General features: G+C 37.8%; 1 protein-coding gene across 7 annotated transcripts in view; it reads left to right on the top strand.

The window, feature by feature from the left end:
• The window catches only part of MYO16 (myosin XVI), a 377,031-nt gene that overhangs the window by 100,747 nt on the left and 260,849 nt on the right, over positions 1–15,435 (top strand). The window lies entirely within an intron of this gene.

Here is a 15,435-nt window from a genome sequence, read left to right as displayed (position 1 = left end):
GTAAATCCAGGCTAGACCTAGGCTGAAGTAACCTCTGAAACAGCTATAGCTGGGGAAGTTGGGCTTTTGGCACTATTTGTTTCTCTTTTTTATTTATTCATATTTCAGCCATTCACTCAACATTCGTCATCCACATTACACATCACTATTTCCTAATGGGTATATAAAACCAATAAGCTACTTGTGATAGATCCTGATAATTGTGCAGAGTATCCTCCATCTCACTGCAACTTCACATCAACTTTATTGGTACAACTTGAGTAAATACAGCTCTGATGTGAAAAAGATCCAAATCCTTCCCTTCACTGGGTCCTAAGGCACAAATGACTGTGATACAAGGCTGCAGAGGGGAATGAGCACATATTTGCTGGCTCTTTGAATGTCACACCATTGACTGTCACCCCCTGCTTTTGGTGAAACACCCTGGGGGACTGAGAAAAAGAGACTGTAATACTGGGTTAACCAGAGATGGGAGACAGGTTTTAACAGCCTGTCAGCCTTCCTCTCTTCTTACAAATCCTTGTCTTCAGGGTCTGTCTTTTACTGCACAGTGTGCTCAGTAATCCAGAGCATTCCCAAATACACTCAGTCTGAATACAGGGAACAAAGTTCAGTAATAAATATGTAAAAAAAGCTTCTCCTGGAAAAGCTGAGCTTTGAACAAACATTTTAAGCTATAGCTCAATGTAAGTAAGTAGCAAAGAAGTATCTTAACACAAATTAATAATAATAATTTAATGCCTTAGCATAAACCCCTTTCTGCTATAAGAGTTATCCTGTGAAAAAATGGGGTTCAGACTGATCTAAATATAATATATTTTGTAATAAATGATGAAAGTGATCAAGATGAGAACTCAGGAAATCTTTAAAAATTCAGGTTTTTCTACTCAACACTATTGGCAGCAGGGTATTTTAATGCAGTTTTTACTTTTTCAGAAATAATTTAATTTTGAAACTAGGCATTCTGTTTAGAATAAGATATTTGATAACAAGTATAAAGGTGTGGTACAACATATTCAGCACTCAGATAACTTTAGCCGACTAAATTCTATCAGGTGACACATTTCCTCGTGGGCAATTAATTTTGTGAGCTTGAAGTGCAGTGGCTGTAAGGAGATTAATTCCACTGAAAGTGTAATATGACTCATCTGGCAGTGAGTAAGCCTAATGCTGCTGTACAGGATGTATGGACAAACTAGTGTCCAGGAAGAGGACTGTGCAATGTGGATACTTTAAACAGCTGAATACACATAGTCAATTTTGTGATGAGACTGTAAATGTTATTTATTGTACTGTTTTTGTGATCCTTTGGTTCAAAATGGTTTTAAGTCCTCAAGCTTCACAGCTTTCAGAATGAGGGTGTTTTGTAAAAGAAACAGAAAATCTCAAGGCTAAAATTCAGGAATTCATACAATTTTATTCCAGTTTTACCCTTGGAATAGAGTATACAGAAACAAAATCACAAAAGAGTAGACTCATCCACAAATAACTGCAACTGGGACATTTTCTTCCATTTTTAGATGTATGTAGGAATTGCTTGCAGATCTTGGGCTCTTAAATGCAGTTCTGTGCTTCCCCCAGTCTTTAAATTGAAGCACTTCCAAAGTCAGCTTGACTGCCTTGTGCTCCTCTGAGACTGTTAAGCAGAGTCCTGTTTGCTGATGAATCCTGGAGTAGTTTTACTTGGTTTGGGGTCTGATCACAAATAAATCTGTCACATATACTGCTTAAGTAGAAAATGTGAATACGTTGCATGAACTCATGGATGAGCAACATAACCAGGAGTAATTATAAAAAGAGATTAAAAAGGTGGAGATGAAGACCTTTGAGAGTGATAAAGCAATGCTTACATCTGAACAGGTTTGAATGTAGCTGACAGTAACTCAACAAGAGAAAACCATCCATTCTATAGGCGTAAAATACTGCTAGAGAGATCTTTTACAGTTCTATGAAAGGAATGCAAAAAGTGTAATATGGAAAGTGGAAAGAGGACACAACAGTAGAAGGGGATAGAAGTAGCTTCTGAAGTGAAGTTCAGGGCCTCATTTCTCATGGAGTATCATAAAAGATACCGATCAGACAGCACATTTTGAAATGTTAAGAAGCAGGGGGGTTTGGTAGGTGTGATAAATTGGATACCATGAATATCTATAAAGATAAATTTATAATGTGGCTACTGCAGTCACGTTTCACACCTGAGTCTGATTGGAATTTCACTCTTACAAATTCATTGTCTTTGTTATGAATGAAGAATGCAATATGTCTTCTCCAAGATTACTATAGCAGCTGCTACGAGGCACAGATGCATCTCTAATAGACATGCTGATAGATGTGATCATTAGTTTGCATTAGTTTGCATTAAAATTAATTTTAGAATAGGCTTTTAGAAATTTTTACCAGTGACCTGCTTTGTCTCAAGTTTAGAATTTAAATATATGCTCATTGTATTTCTAGAATATAAAAGCTAGCAAAGTGCTGCATCTTTGTTTTGCTTGGAGGCATATAAAATTATTAATTAATAATTATTTTTTTTTTAATTAGTGTTCCTAACTAATACTTGGTCTTTTATCTGACCCAGGAAGATTGAAATCTTTCTTTTCCTTGCAGTTTCCTGCAGTTCCTCTTTTTAAAGCTTTTTAGTGTTTTGGTGGGCCACATTCACCCACAGTACTAACAGTGAACATTTTGAGAGATTCTGCAACTATAATTCTCAGTGTCATCATGTACAGAAGCAGAAGCTGGTGAATAAATGTGTACTGTTTTCTGATGCTGGTTTTGTATATCTCTACTGCTGGCAAGGGGATACGTGTAGTTCATTTCCCTTTAAATCCTGTATAGCTGTGTTATGTGAGATGTTAAATCCCTATTAATAATAGGCAGCAGGATATTTGTCCTCCTGACATCAGTCATATAAATTGGGAGATGTAGCCAAGCAGACTTCTGCATCCCATTTCTTGCCATTATGAAATAGGCGTGCTTGCATCTACATTTTGCATGGACATGGACTCTGATAATCTTCTCTGATACGTGTACTCTAGTATTAGCTGAGCCTGCACATCAGCTTAGACTCCTGTACAAGCAATTAGGAAATGAACTGAGTGAATCTGAGCCCGAGTTTCTGATTCAAATACGAGGTAGTCGTGCTGAACTGATCTTGGTATTTTGGCTTCTTGACGACAAGGGATAAGCATCCTTCCTGAAATAATGATGGAGTTCTTGCCACTGACAACAAAGAGAAAAGGTGGCTGCTTTGAAAGATGTAACTTTTTTTGACCATGAGCTGACAAATAAATTTGCCATAATGAAAAGAGTAGCAAAAAAGTGAATGTGACAATCCTGTATCTAGCATGGGGGAAACTAAAGCACTGGGTTTAGTTTCAGTCATTTTTTGGTATATACTCTAACTTCAGCCTTTCAGACATCCTGCAACATTACCCATATCACATGACTTTCAGGAATTCTGTATATGTAGTATCTTTTGTTGTGGAAACTCTTAAGCTGTAATGTAGTCATGATGTATATCAAAAGGTCTGCTATGCTGACAGTGAGGAAGGTCAGGAAGTAGGAAGTCCAGAGATCCATCAACTCAGTCTTGAAACAAAAGGGGTACTCCTGTGAAAATCAGCATTTTAAAAGGGAAATGGAGATTCCCTAAACCTAACTTAAGCCTATTTCCTCCTTTTGAATGGCAGTATGCTGATTCTGTGGCAGCATTGTGATTCTAAGTAGCCACAATAACAAAGTAAGTATCAGTACTAATGCTGTATCTGTAATAATGATTCTTGGTCCTTTCAGTGGAGGTTGAGCCTGATTCTGTTTTACTCAGACCTCTGCAACTCTGAGCTTCTTCCTACCCCTGCAGAGCTACCGGGCTGACCCTTTGCCTTTAGTCTTACTCTGCCTTCTCTCATCAGGGGATGCCTTGAAAAGGTGGTTTAAAAAGCAGAAGATACCAGTATTGTACCTCTTCTGTAGTGTCCACTTCTGGGGAAGACCTCCCAGCACTGGGGCCTAGGCCCAGCAGATCAACTGCAGAGTAGCTGCTTAGTGCAGGTTAAAAGGCATGGATCCCATCTCACTCTCCAGCCTGTGATGTCAGTTATCTCCAGCTGTTTAAAAGATTTAATGCTTTTGTGAGATTTGGTAGTATCATGATATTTGAGAGGATTGGAGTATTCAATATAAAGTATTATTAGTTATTTTTCATAAGCACTGTATAATATATAATATTATGATAAATTTCAGTTACATTAGTTAAAGGTTTTGTATGGAAGCATAAAAAGAGTTACAGGTGGGGCTGGTGCTGAAGTGCAATTTGCATCTTAACAACTTTGCCTTATAAAAAGGGTGCAGGGGAAGGAAAGGCAAAATCTGTTCGAAAGAAGAATGTGTCTTTAATTTGGGGTGGCAAATAGGCTGACCATTAGCTTTCAATAGTTAGGAGAATGTGCCAAAGATAATAGTGACTGTTCCTATTCACAGAAATATATATGAAAACCATTTGAAATAGAACTGAAACTGAGCTGAAATAAACCATGTTTGTTATTATTTCCTTGCAGTTTCTGAATCTGCTATCTGACTTCTTATTTACAATAGCCTTGCTTATGCTTTAGTGTTCTTTTTCCACTAAAAACAGCTTGGTTGGTTAAGACAAGTTGTTCTGGAAAAAAGCGGGTTGCACTGTCTGTGTCTGGCAAACATATCAGGGCAAACTTTGTGATACTCAGATCAGGTTTAAGAGATGCGAGCAGTCTTTAAAGAGATGGAAGAGCCACAACACAGACAGTAGTGGCAGGTTTGTTAATGTGAAGCCTGTTGTCAGGTAGCGAGAATGACCACCGTATGTAAGGTAGACTAGTCATTGCAAACATTTGTATAATTAAGAAGAGTGGGAATATATTGAGTTAATCTGTGTGCCCTTGGGATTCTGACTTTCAACCTACCTTTTTAGATGTTCACTGACACCTCTTTTTCCTCAGATTGACTGCAGGCAGCTTTTCTGCTTTTGCCTGTTGCATGTGCTGGGAGAAATGGTTAGAAAGCAAGGCTCTGAGAAAGCACAGCAATACCTTGTTTTTTAAATTCACTAAAGCCGTGGATGAGGATTGGCTTTTTTGTGTGTCAGTAGTTCAGAGGCATCTTTGCTACTAGACAGAAATGAAATACATAAAAAAAAGTTTACTAAAGACAGAGAACTGCAGTAATAGAACAGATTTACAGAGAGATCATAAAACACATTGTTATGCTTAATGTTTCGGGAAGAGGTGAAAAATAGGTGTAACATAAAATCTCCCAAGTGGGGTCTTTATCATTAAATCAGTTTCCTTAAATTAGTCAAAAACCAAAACAATCATGAGTTAAAAAAGGGTGACTCTTGAAAAGGGGACCTCTGTGAAAGTTCAAATCCATTCTATGGCATCCCAAATGACAATAACTCACCTTTAAAAATCTGCATGCCTTGCTTAAGATTACTGTTTAATGTCTCTGTCTTTCATTCTTTTCCTCCCTAAGGTACTTTAATTAGCATTTCTTTTGTATAATGTTTGTCTCATCTAGAGCCTTCTGAAGAGACAGGGATAAAATTTTATCAGTGATATCATGAGAAAAATTAAATGCATAGGGTATTTTTACTAGATATATAACCTTGTTATATGTGTTTTATGCCAAGAGGATAAAGGCCAGAAATATAAATGCAATTGGTGAATCAAGATTAGGTTGTGTAATCTGAGTAGCTTTTCTCAGTTTTCTGTGCACTCTTTGTGAGAAACCTTCTCATTTTACCCATCATTCCAACCCTGAGCAAGATAAAATGGCAAACAGTTGCAGCATGTTTGCATCTGTATGTAAACCTTCATGATAAAAGAAAGATCCCTAAATGGAAAATTGAAGTCGTGGGTCAATCCCAGTATTAATAGGAAATAAGATGTATTGCACCAATTAATAATTTGCTGAAGAGGGGCAAAAAAAATATAATAAATCAGTTTAACCTAAGTTCAGTTTGAGGAATTTAAAACAGCATAGTCAAGAACATTTGAAACAAAACTACAGGACAGTTAAAATGTATTTGAGGGATTGCATACCCTGTATTTCCTTATTTTAGCGCAAGCTCAGTCTTTTCTTAGAATTTAAACCATAAATAGATTTCTCAGGTTTTATAGTGCTTTGTTTCAGGACTGTGTTGGTATTATTTAATATAGTTTAGCTTAAGATTGCTATTTTTACTCTCACTCTAGACTTCACATGAACCTCTTTTCCCTCTCAACCCTCCCCCTCCCCGGGAAAGTGCATACATATAATAACAGGCTGGTTTGCCCATACAGAGCTATTTTGGATTTTACAGTTAGTTTCCTTTGAATTGGAGGAGAAATCTGTACATTAGATGATAATATAAATTTGGCTGTTGGCAAATGTTGATTTACTAGGAACTACTGTAAAATAAATCACAATACATATGTATGATAATTTGTACTATTTAATATTTATTGTCCAGTCCTTAGGAGACATGAACACTAGGCACTGAATAGTGAAGTCAAGAGACTATTCAGAGCATATGAAATTAATGAAGTACACAAAACTTTGCCCAGTCAAGGCTCTTGGAAAGAATGAAAAATGTATATTATAAATGAATACATCCACAAGACAGACAAAAACATGCATTCTGTATTGGGAATTCCTGTGTCTGTAACACTGGAAGAAACTAAAAGCTGACTGGCAGACTTGCTGCTAGTGATCTAATCAGCTCTGTATATAGAAAAATGAAGCATCACTCAACCATCTTAATCTACCCAGTGATGAAGAAGCTGTTTCAAAGGCCTGGAAGATAGAGGCACATTTCAAACCAGAGCAAGCTTTCAATTCTATAGGTTCAGCATGGTTGTTAACCTTGTTTAGCTCCATGTGTGCTGAATTCAGCAACACAAGGTGTCCTTTTGTGACGATGCAGGGAAACATAATGCCTTTAGTTATTGGGTAACAGATGTTAAGTAATTAAACCAGCCCATTTCAGAAGCAATCATAAAATCAGGAGAGATGAAATTTGAATATATTTGAATCCCTACAAGATCCATATGTTCTTTTAGATTTTTTTGTCCATGTGTTTGCATTTTTAGTAATTTGGTAAAGCTGACATGAGAACTGGATGTTAAACTATTTTTTGGTGATAAAAGTGTGTATGATTCCTAATATGCAACACTTATTTATTTGGAAAAAAATGAAACAGAAAAAGATCTCAAAAAAGCAAAGGATAGGCTTGATAGTGTAGATTTTATTCTCCCTTTTGTTCTCCCTGTGAACTGCCTAACTGCAGGAGTGTCTCTGCTCCCTAGATGCTTTTCTCTTAGCACTGAAATCCTCCTGCATTGTTTCAGCTGCAGTTTTTGGTTTTGTACATGCCCACAACTAACTGATTTGAACAGCTATCTTCTACCAAGTAGGAAATGAAAGAGAAAGCATTCCTTCGTTTTGGGTCTTCTGCTAAGAAGGGGTATTCACACCAAATGTAATTAATCTGTCTTCCCATCAAATGGAGTTAGAGCTTCCTCTTTTTCTCCATAAAACTGAGGTTGGAGCTGTCACCCATTTCTGTTACCCTACAGGCTGTTTTGACAGCCTTTTTAGGTCTATGCATTTCTCTTTCTCATTGCTGCTTCTGTCTTCTGCTCTCCCTGGCCCCAGACCTTAAGTTTCTCAAGCAGCATCTGGCTTGGCATAGCTTTCTCCTGGTGAAGGGGCCTGAAAGCCAAATTGAACCTAGGTGGTCTTGCTTATAGTATAATAACCTGTAGAAAGTTGACTGTATAGTAAACTGTTGTATGAAAACCTTGATGTCATTGTCTCTGCTGCTGTGTCTTGAAAACAGGAGTATATACTAGACGATTTTCAGTCCTGTTTCACATATTTAAGCTCTGAATAAATCAGAATGTGTTTAAAGTTAGCGATTCCCATTTGTTAGTTTTGGGTATCTCAGATTTACCATGGAGGATTTGTTGATCACCTCTCTGAAAAGTATGTCTTTTTCTGACTAATAAACAGAGTTTCTAGAAGCTTAGCTTTTGGATTTTTCTTTAAAGCACGGGTTTTTAAAATGTAGGCACTGAAATGCTTGCTTTATATGTAGGTAAGCGAATTCTTGAGTTCTTGTTGCAGACAAGAACACATTTGGCTAACTAGAAGTCATAGTTTTAAACAATGCCTCAATTATAAGTGTAAAACATATTTATGAGGAAATATTTGTAAAAACGCATGAATTTTCATAAGAATTTTATGTATTTGGTTTTGATCACATTTTCAAAATTCTCAACTATTTATTTTGGTCAACTATGATACAAAACTTTCCTTTGGTGGGACAAGTCTGTATGCAAATTATTCAAGACTTTGCATGATCAAGGTCTAATTCAAAAGGATTTCACAAACTAAAATGTCAAGAAAAAATATTCAGAGGGCTGTTACCCTACACAAGAATCCAGGTCTTTAAGAGTATAATCTGGTCTGAAGAGATAACCTTTGTAGACATACAGAATCGTACATCTCTCCTCTTTTCATTTGAAGCCTATCAAGCTCCTTCGTAGTTCCGTGTTTGTGTTTTTCTCCATAAGCCCTTTCTTTCCATGCTATAGTAAAAAGTTTTCCACTTACCATGCTCTGGCACCCAAAGCAGCAAAAGATATGATGACAATTCACTCATAAATTCACTGTCATGCCAATAAAGGATTGTTAAGCCATTAACAACCAACAAATAGGCACCTGACATTCTTCCTATTAATTTCAAAGGGGATCCACAGTGGGATGCAAGGCTATAAATTGGCAGCATTTACAGGCCTAATCTCTCAATGAAAGATAGTGTCCACTGAGAGGCAGGTACTGCTGATATTCCCTGAATATTATTATAAGTCGCACTGACTAAAAAGGAAGATTGCTGAGATGGCAGAAGATCCTAGTGTATACTTGTGAAATAAAAAAATAGCAAGAACAGGATCTTCTCTGTCCAATTTGTAGTTGATTTCTTCTTCAGTGTATTTATTGTGCTTCAGATAAATTTCCAATAATATTTGAGTACAAAGGGGAAACTTCTCTGTATTCATCTTTCAGCATCACTTTAAAATGTTCTCAGTTCAGTCAGAGCTTACCATAGCAATTAAGCTGTGAAACTACAGAAATCAATAGAGAATAGCCTTTTCTATTTTCCTTAAAGTGTTTTTGATTTTTCAGTTCAATTTTAGAAGCCTCTTTCCAGCAGCGTATACACTTACTTTGTCACACTGGAGGAACATTAATAAAATTGAATATTTAAGCATAAGGGGAAAGACATTATTTTGTGATTCTGCAATGTATGGACTTTATCACAGTTTATCACTGTGATATTAATTGCTGGATTGAGAAGAATGTTTGTTCAGAGGTTTGGGAAAGTGGAATTTGTTTGAAGGTTTTATGAAGTGGAATAACTAAGTGTGGAGTAACTTCCTCTAGAAGTTCTGAAGGTAGAACTAAATTAATATAGCCAATATAGCTAAATGCAGCAAATTATTTTTAACTGCTAAGTCTGTCTCTTTAGCATTTTTCTGTCACTGTTCTTTCCTTCTGCCTGAATTGTTGTACCTTTCCCAGTAAAAATACCAATATATCAGAGGCAGAGCCGGGTTTATTTGTATAGTGCCCACTGGTTTTTCTTAAAAATTCTTAACAAAGTGTATATTCTGCTTAGTATTTCACTCATCTTTCTATTCTCTGAGACATGAATTGGAAGATTGTTTTTTCTCAATATACTGAGGTATCTTCTTAAGTCAGTATGCAAGGCTTTTTAGCTGTTAAGACCTTTTGTACTTCAAGCTGACAGTGAACAAGCTCCATAGGTGTGAGAGAAATGAGTAAAAAGGTTATATGGAATAATGAATAGGCAGTTGATTTTTCTTGATTATTGTTAATCGCAGCCATCACTGTAACAGGTTATCATAGTGGAGGAACTAAACCTTGTAAGAATACTATTAGTGAATCTAAGGGAATGGGTATTTTAGCTTGTGCTTCTGTGTGAATTGCATCCAGGAATGGAGGTGGGAAGATAAGCCGTTAAGGTGAAATTGGCAATATTTCTAAATGTCCAGCTTTATACAAGGATTTTAAACGTACATAAAAGGTTCAAGGTAGAATGCAGCCCCAGACAGTCAGCCTGGGGCTGCATACTGGTTTTTTACCATGTTTCTTTTGTATGACTCTCTATCACAATGTAGCATATATGTGACCATGAAGCAGTACACATCATTTTACAGGGAAGTGAGATGGTTGCAGTGGGCAATTTCTCACACTGTGCACTGTTTAGGCTTTATTACATCCAGAGTCTAAAGGCAAACATAACGGTTGCAGAATTAAATTACTGAGCTATGGTCTGTGCTCCAGATTTTAGCAGTCACATACTGTTGGCATATAGTGGTAAATTGTTCTAGACTTCCACAGGTACCCATTGATAGTACAGAAAATATGACTTGAAGTGTTCTTAAAGCTGGAAGGCTCTGTGTGAAATTGAAACTACTGCTTTGCTTCTTAGTCTGCTAAAAGGGGCATCCTATAAGAGGGTACTAGCTATCAAACTTTTTAATAATCACCTTCTGAACTTCTGGCTTCCTGTATGGGATGAATTTTAGACGACTTTTGCTTTTAAACCTCTCCCTGAAAATCCTATCGTATAAATATTCAGAATTATGTAAGTTGGAGAAATTGTGGCTGCTTCATCCTGGAAGTGTTTAAGGCCAGGCCGGACAGGGGTTTGAACAGCCTGGTCTAGTGGAAGGTGTTCCTGCCCATGGCAGATGATCTAGAACTAGATGATCTCTAAGGTCCCTTCCAACCCAAGCCATTCTATGACTATGATAAGTTGGACAGAAAAAGACAGATGTAAAGGTGCTGACATGAGCATTAGTTTATCATCTCACTCTATCTCTGTATATGTTATATACATGCAGTTTCTCCTACATTAGTCCCCGTCTCTGTACTGGTAACTTAGGTAACTTTCTTTATTAGTAACTTAGGCCCTTCTAGAGCAGGGTTCTCCCTGGCTTCTGCCTGATTTATCAGCTTATGTGCCAGATGTGTCAGGTGTGTAGATTGAGTGAACGAGAAAATGTGGCATTGTGTATCACTTGGGAAGCTTGAGCCTCTGTACCTGTAGCTCATCACCACAGCCCAAACCTACTGTATAGCTCCATATGGACATGGGCTCAATGGTATTACTCAAAACTCTGAGGCACTCTTCTGTCAGGCATTGTGGTATTGGTTGCTCCTTTCCCTTGTTCACATCAAGACTGCTGAATTCAAGAAGTTGTAAAATCAGTCAGGCTAGAAGGAACCTCAGAAGGTCCATAGTCCAACACCATTCTGAGTTTTGGAGAGGACTGAGCTAACTGGGGTGTTGAACTAAGGCAGCTCTTATTATGGTAGTGCAAAAACAAACTAAGCAAAGCAGTTGTTCTCCACAGAGAGGTTTCTGTGGGGAACAACTGATAATTCAAAGCCAAATTAAGCTATCAACTTGTATGTCAGACTTTTGCTTTCCATAAGCTATGAAAAACACGTGATTATACCATGTGCTGTGTGAGTATAATTTTGACCTCTCAATGCTAGCCTGTAACTGCAGTCCATACCTGTAAAATCTTAAATAAAGCATAAATAAAGCAAAATTTATTTTGTGGTTTACTGGTTGCACCAACTTTGGCATGATAATTTGGCCCTTGTAGACACTGGTGTCAAAGAAGAGGTGTTGAGTATTAAATATGAGGCAGAGGGTCTGTTTCTCCTACACCTCCCCAGATCCTCAAATGCTTCGCAGGTAACCAAGTGGAGGTTTAACCTACATAAAATTGGTGTGCAGGCTTAGCCATCTGTGAGCATGGTGATACTGAATGCAGAACTGTTTGTGCTTCACATTTGTCTCTTTGCTTGGAAGCTGCATTTAGATGAACAATTATAAATCTGTCATTTCAGTCTGCTGTGTCCTTGAATGATTTTTGTATTTCAACTACTGAACATTGAAATTGTGTGAAGTCTATATTGCTGCAATCTTCAAGTGTGATAGCCTTACCTCAAAGCAGATATATAGAAATGTTTTCCTTTGCTTATTCTGAGGTGTTTTAAGAAAGTGGTAGTCACAGGCTTCACTTTTCTGCTGTGCTGGCTTTATATACGTGATCTTTAGGGTGATTACGTGGTCATAGCTGATATTTTAGGTTGTTTTGTTTTTTTTGTTGTTGTTGGCATATTGGTATTGGTGGTGGTTGCTGTCACTGGTGTGGAGAAATGAAGCCAGAATGCACTGAGCTTGCAAGCATACAGAAACAGCTATAGGATGAGTGACAGAAGAATGATTTCCAGGAGGCTGAGCTTGTGCAGTCAGCAGCACTGATTGGAGGATATTATGTGGACCTGTCTGTGGGCAATTTGTGCTTCTTGCTAGTCATCTGGGCCATCCATCAGATATGAGGGAGACTAATAAAGATTCTAGTATGTATTAAAACAAATTTAGTTCAGACAAGACCCTTATTAGTGTTAGTAAGACACTTCATAGTTGCCTTACTGTTGCACCTTTGTTGTAGTCACCACTGATATAGGCACCTAGCCTGTGCAAAGAACACACATCAGTCAAGAGTAAATGATAAAATTTTGGCTGTCCTGTCAGAAATGGACCAAGGTTACAGAAGTTGTTGTGTTTTATTATGTAATGTGACAAGCCAGCCCTTTGCCAAGTGTGAAAGAACTCCTTGAAGGTTGGGAGTTTGGAAGCCAAGCTGTGAGAGAAAGTCTAGCTGTATGCCTCAGACCCTTCATGTCCCTGTACTTTGAATGGAAAGAGCTGACTCAAAATTAGAGAAGAATAAAGATTTGGAGACTATCAGATATAAACTGCTTGTATTACCACTAGAGAAAGTATAATGCGTGTCAAGAGTGCAGCTCCCTATACCAGCTCATGTAAGCTTGAGGGCAGGAGTGTGTGTATGGAGGCATGAACAAGAGGGAAGCAGCTCCCATTTTGACTATGTAAACATCCTGTGAAAGGTGGTGCCTGAGCTGAATATGTCAAGTACTGAGATATTCCTGGAACCAGACATTTCCTACATAGCTCTGGTCACTTATATGACACATAGAATCATAGAATCAACTAGGCTGGAAAAGACCTATAAGATCAAGTCCAACTGTTACCCCAGGACTGCCAAGTCCACCAGTAAACTGCGTCACTAAGGGACTCACCCATATGGTTTTTGACACTTTCAGAGATGGTGATTCCACTACAACCCTGGGAAGCCTGTTCCAATGCCTGTTCATCCTTTCAATAAAGAATTTTTTTCTTAATACCTGATCTAAACCTCCTCTGGCATGCATGATAATTTTTGATTAATGCATGGATAGCTGATGTCCCTAGTTTATTCTTTACTGCCTGGTTTAAGTTTGTGTCCTTGTGCATATGCTAGGATTTCTGCTATACACACAGAATCCAACAGCCAGCGGCCTACAGCTGATAATTAGTACCATTTAGCAGCTGCTAAGCAGGATAATAGCCTGTTATCCTTGAAGATCTCTAAGTTGTATTGACTTGCTTACAGGACTACTAAACCAGCTGGCATAAACTTGCTCTTCATGGTGTGAGAGATAAAAGAGGACCGAGTCTTGCTTCATATGGAATATAAGTCAGCAGTAATTTGACTTATGCCAATTAAGTAACTTTGGCATAGGATCAACATACATTATGGGTGAAACGGAGTGTACAGTCTGTTCAACAGAATATTTGTGATATATGCAAATTCTTTAACTTTTGCTGTTATATTAGGGAAAAGCATGGGATGGCAATGGTTTTTAAATTAAGCTGCTGAACACAGAATGAATAATTTTGCTGATGTGTGGTTTAGTATTTATCATTTAATGACTATAAGACTGGAATGCTGCAAAGTCTCAAGTAAATTTAACGTATGTAGTAAAGTATTATAAAGATCCAAAACATTTGTTCAGTTCTACAAACATTCTAATGTACAGTCAGGATGTGTGTAGCAGATAAATTAGCTTTAGAATTGCACCAGTAATTTAAAGAGTTTTCAGATTGACACATACTTCTAAGGTGAACTCTGTGGGGTGTGAGCTTTTGTAAAAACTGACTGCAGCTTGCCGATGATGTTCTTGGTGGTTTTAGTCACCTTTGTTGGGAGAGTCACCACCAGAAGAGCCCACACATGGGAGACAGATAAAATATATGTACAGAATGCAGTAGGTGACCTAAATGCTAAGGTATTAGGTTGCTTTTTTTGGTCTTTTTAAACTTGAAATAAATAACCCACATGACCTAGCTGGAAGTGACAGTGTGAGAAAAGCCATATTTAAGTTTACTGTATGATCAACTACTTTCCCCTAAGGTTAATTTTAGAGTGTTCATCTTATGGTATATTTTAAAAAGCTTTGTTTTTATTGTAATTTTATCCCACTACTGGAAATTTAGAATTCAGTCAGCTATGTGCTGCCAGTTTTTGATGACACAGCTATTTTGGCCTGGGAAGTAGCTATCCTGGCAAAACCCCTGCTGTGCTATCAGCTTTGATGATAGAAGCAATATTTTTAGCTAAGCATATGGTTTTTTGTGGGGTGGTGTTGAATCATTTGAGCAACAGCTCTTAATAGATACAGGTCTGAGTTACAGTGAGGTAAAATCAAAGCTTTATAAGCGAGTAAGACAGGCCTTACTACATCTGGCCACAGCTCTAGCTCTGGAAGAGTTAACTCAAAACAAGGACAAAACAAGAGGTCACCACCATTACCTAGTGAACTTGGGCTTTCCCTTTGCAAGCAGTATCTTTGGGCCGTAGAACTGAAGGGCTGTTTCCACTCCTCTCTAAATTACTTTGATTTTCACCACTTTTTACAAATACACTGCAATGTATTTGCAGGTAAATTATATAAATTAGGGTTCTTCTATTTGAAAGAGTAACTATACAGCAGGAAGGAGTTGGAAGCTGTGAACTGAAAAAAGAAATAAAAGAAGACTTTAGGAATAAATACCTGTCCTGGATTCAGCAGTAGCAGTCAATTTTTCTGCTTCTTAGTAGCTGATGCAGTGCTGTGTTTTTGACTTTTGGCCTGGGAACAGTGCTGATAACACCAATGTTTTTAGTTGTTGCTCAGTAATGTTTACTCTGACCATGGACTTTATGAGTCTCATGCTCTGCCAGGGAGGAGGAGCAGCTGGGAGGAAGCAGAGACAGGACACCTGACCCAAACTGACCAAAGAGGTATTCCATACCACAGCACGTCATGCCCACTATATGAACTGAGGGCAGTTACCTGGAAGGGTTAGATCACTGCTTGGGTTGGGCTGGGTATCAGTCGGCTGGTGGTGAGCGGTTGTATTCTCTTCCCTTGTTACTTCCCTTATCATTATTATTATTGGTGGCAGCAGTATTAGTTTGTGTT

Source organism: Neopsephotus bourkii, unplaced genomic scaffold (assembly GCF_033783945.1).
Source record: "Neopsephotus bourkii isolate Nb327-2 ecotype Australia unplaced genomic scaffold, CSIRO-AGI_Nbou_v1 NB_1760, whole genome shotgun sequence".
Taxonomy (NCBI): domain Eukaryota; kingdom Metazoa; phylum Chordata; class Aves; order Psittaciformes; family Psittacidae; genus Neopsephotus; species Neopsephotus bourkii.
Note: the sequence above shows the minus strand (reverse complement) of the source record. Positions and strands in the feature narration are given on the sequence as shown.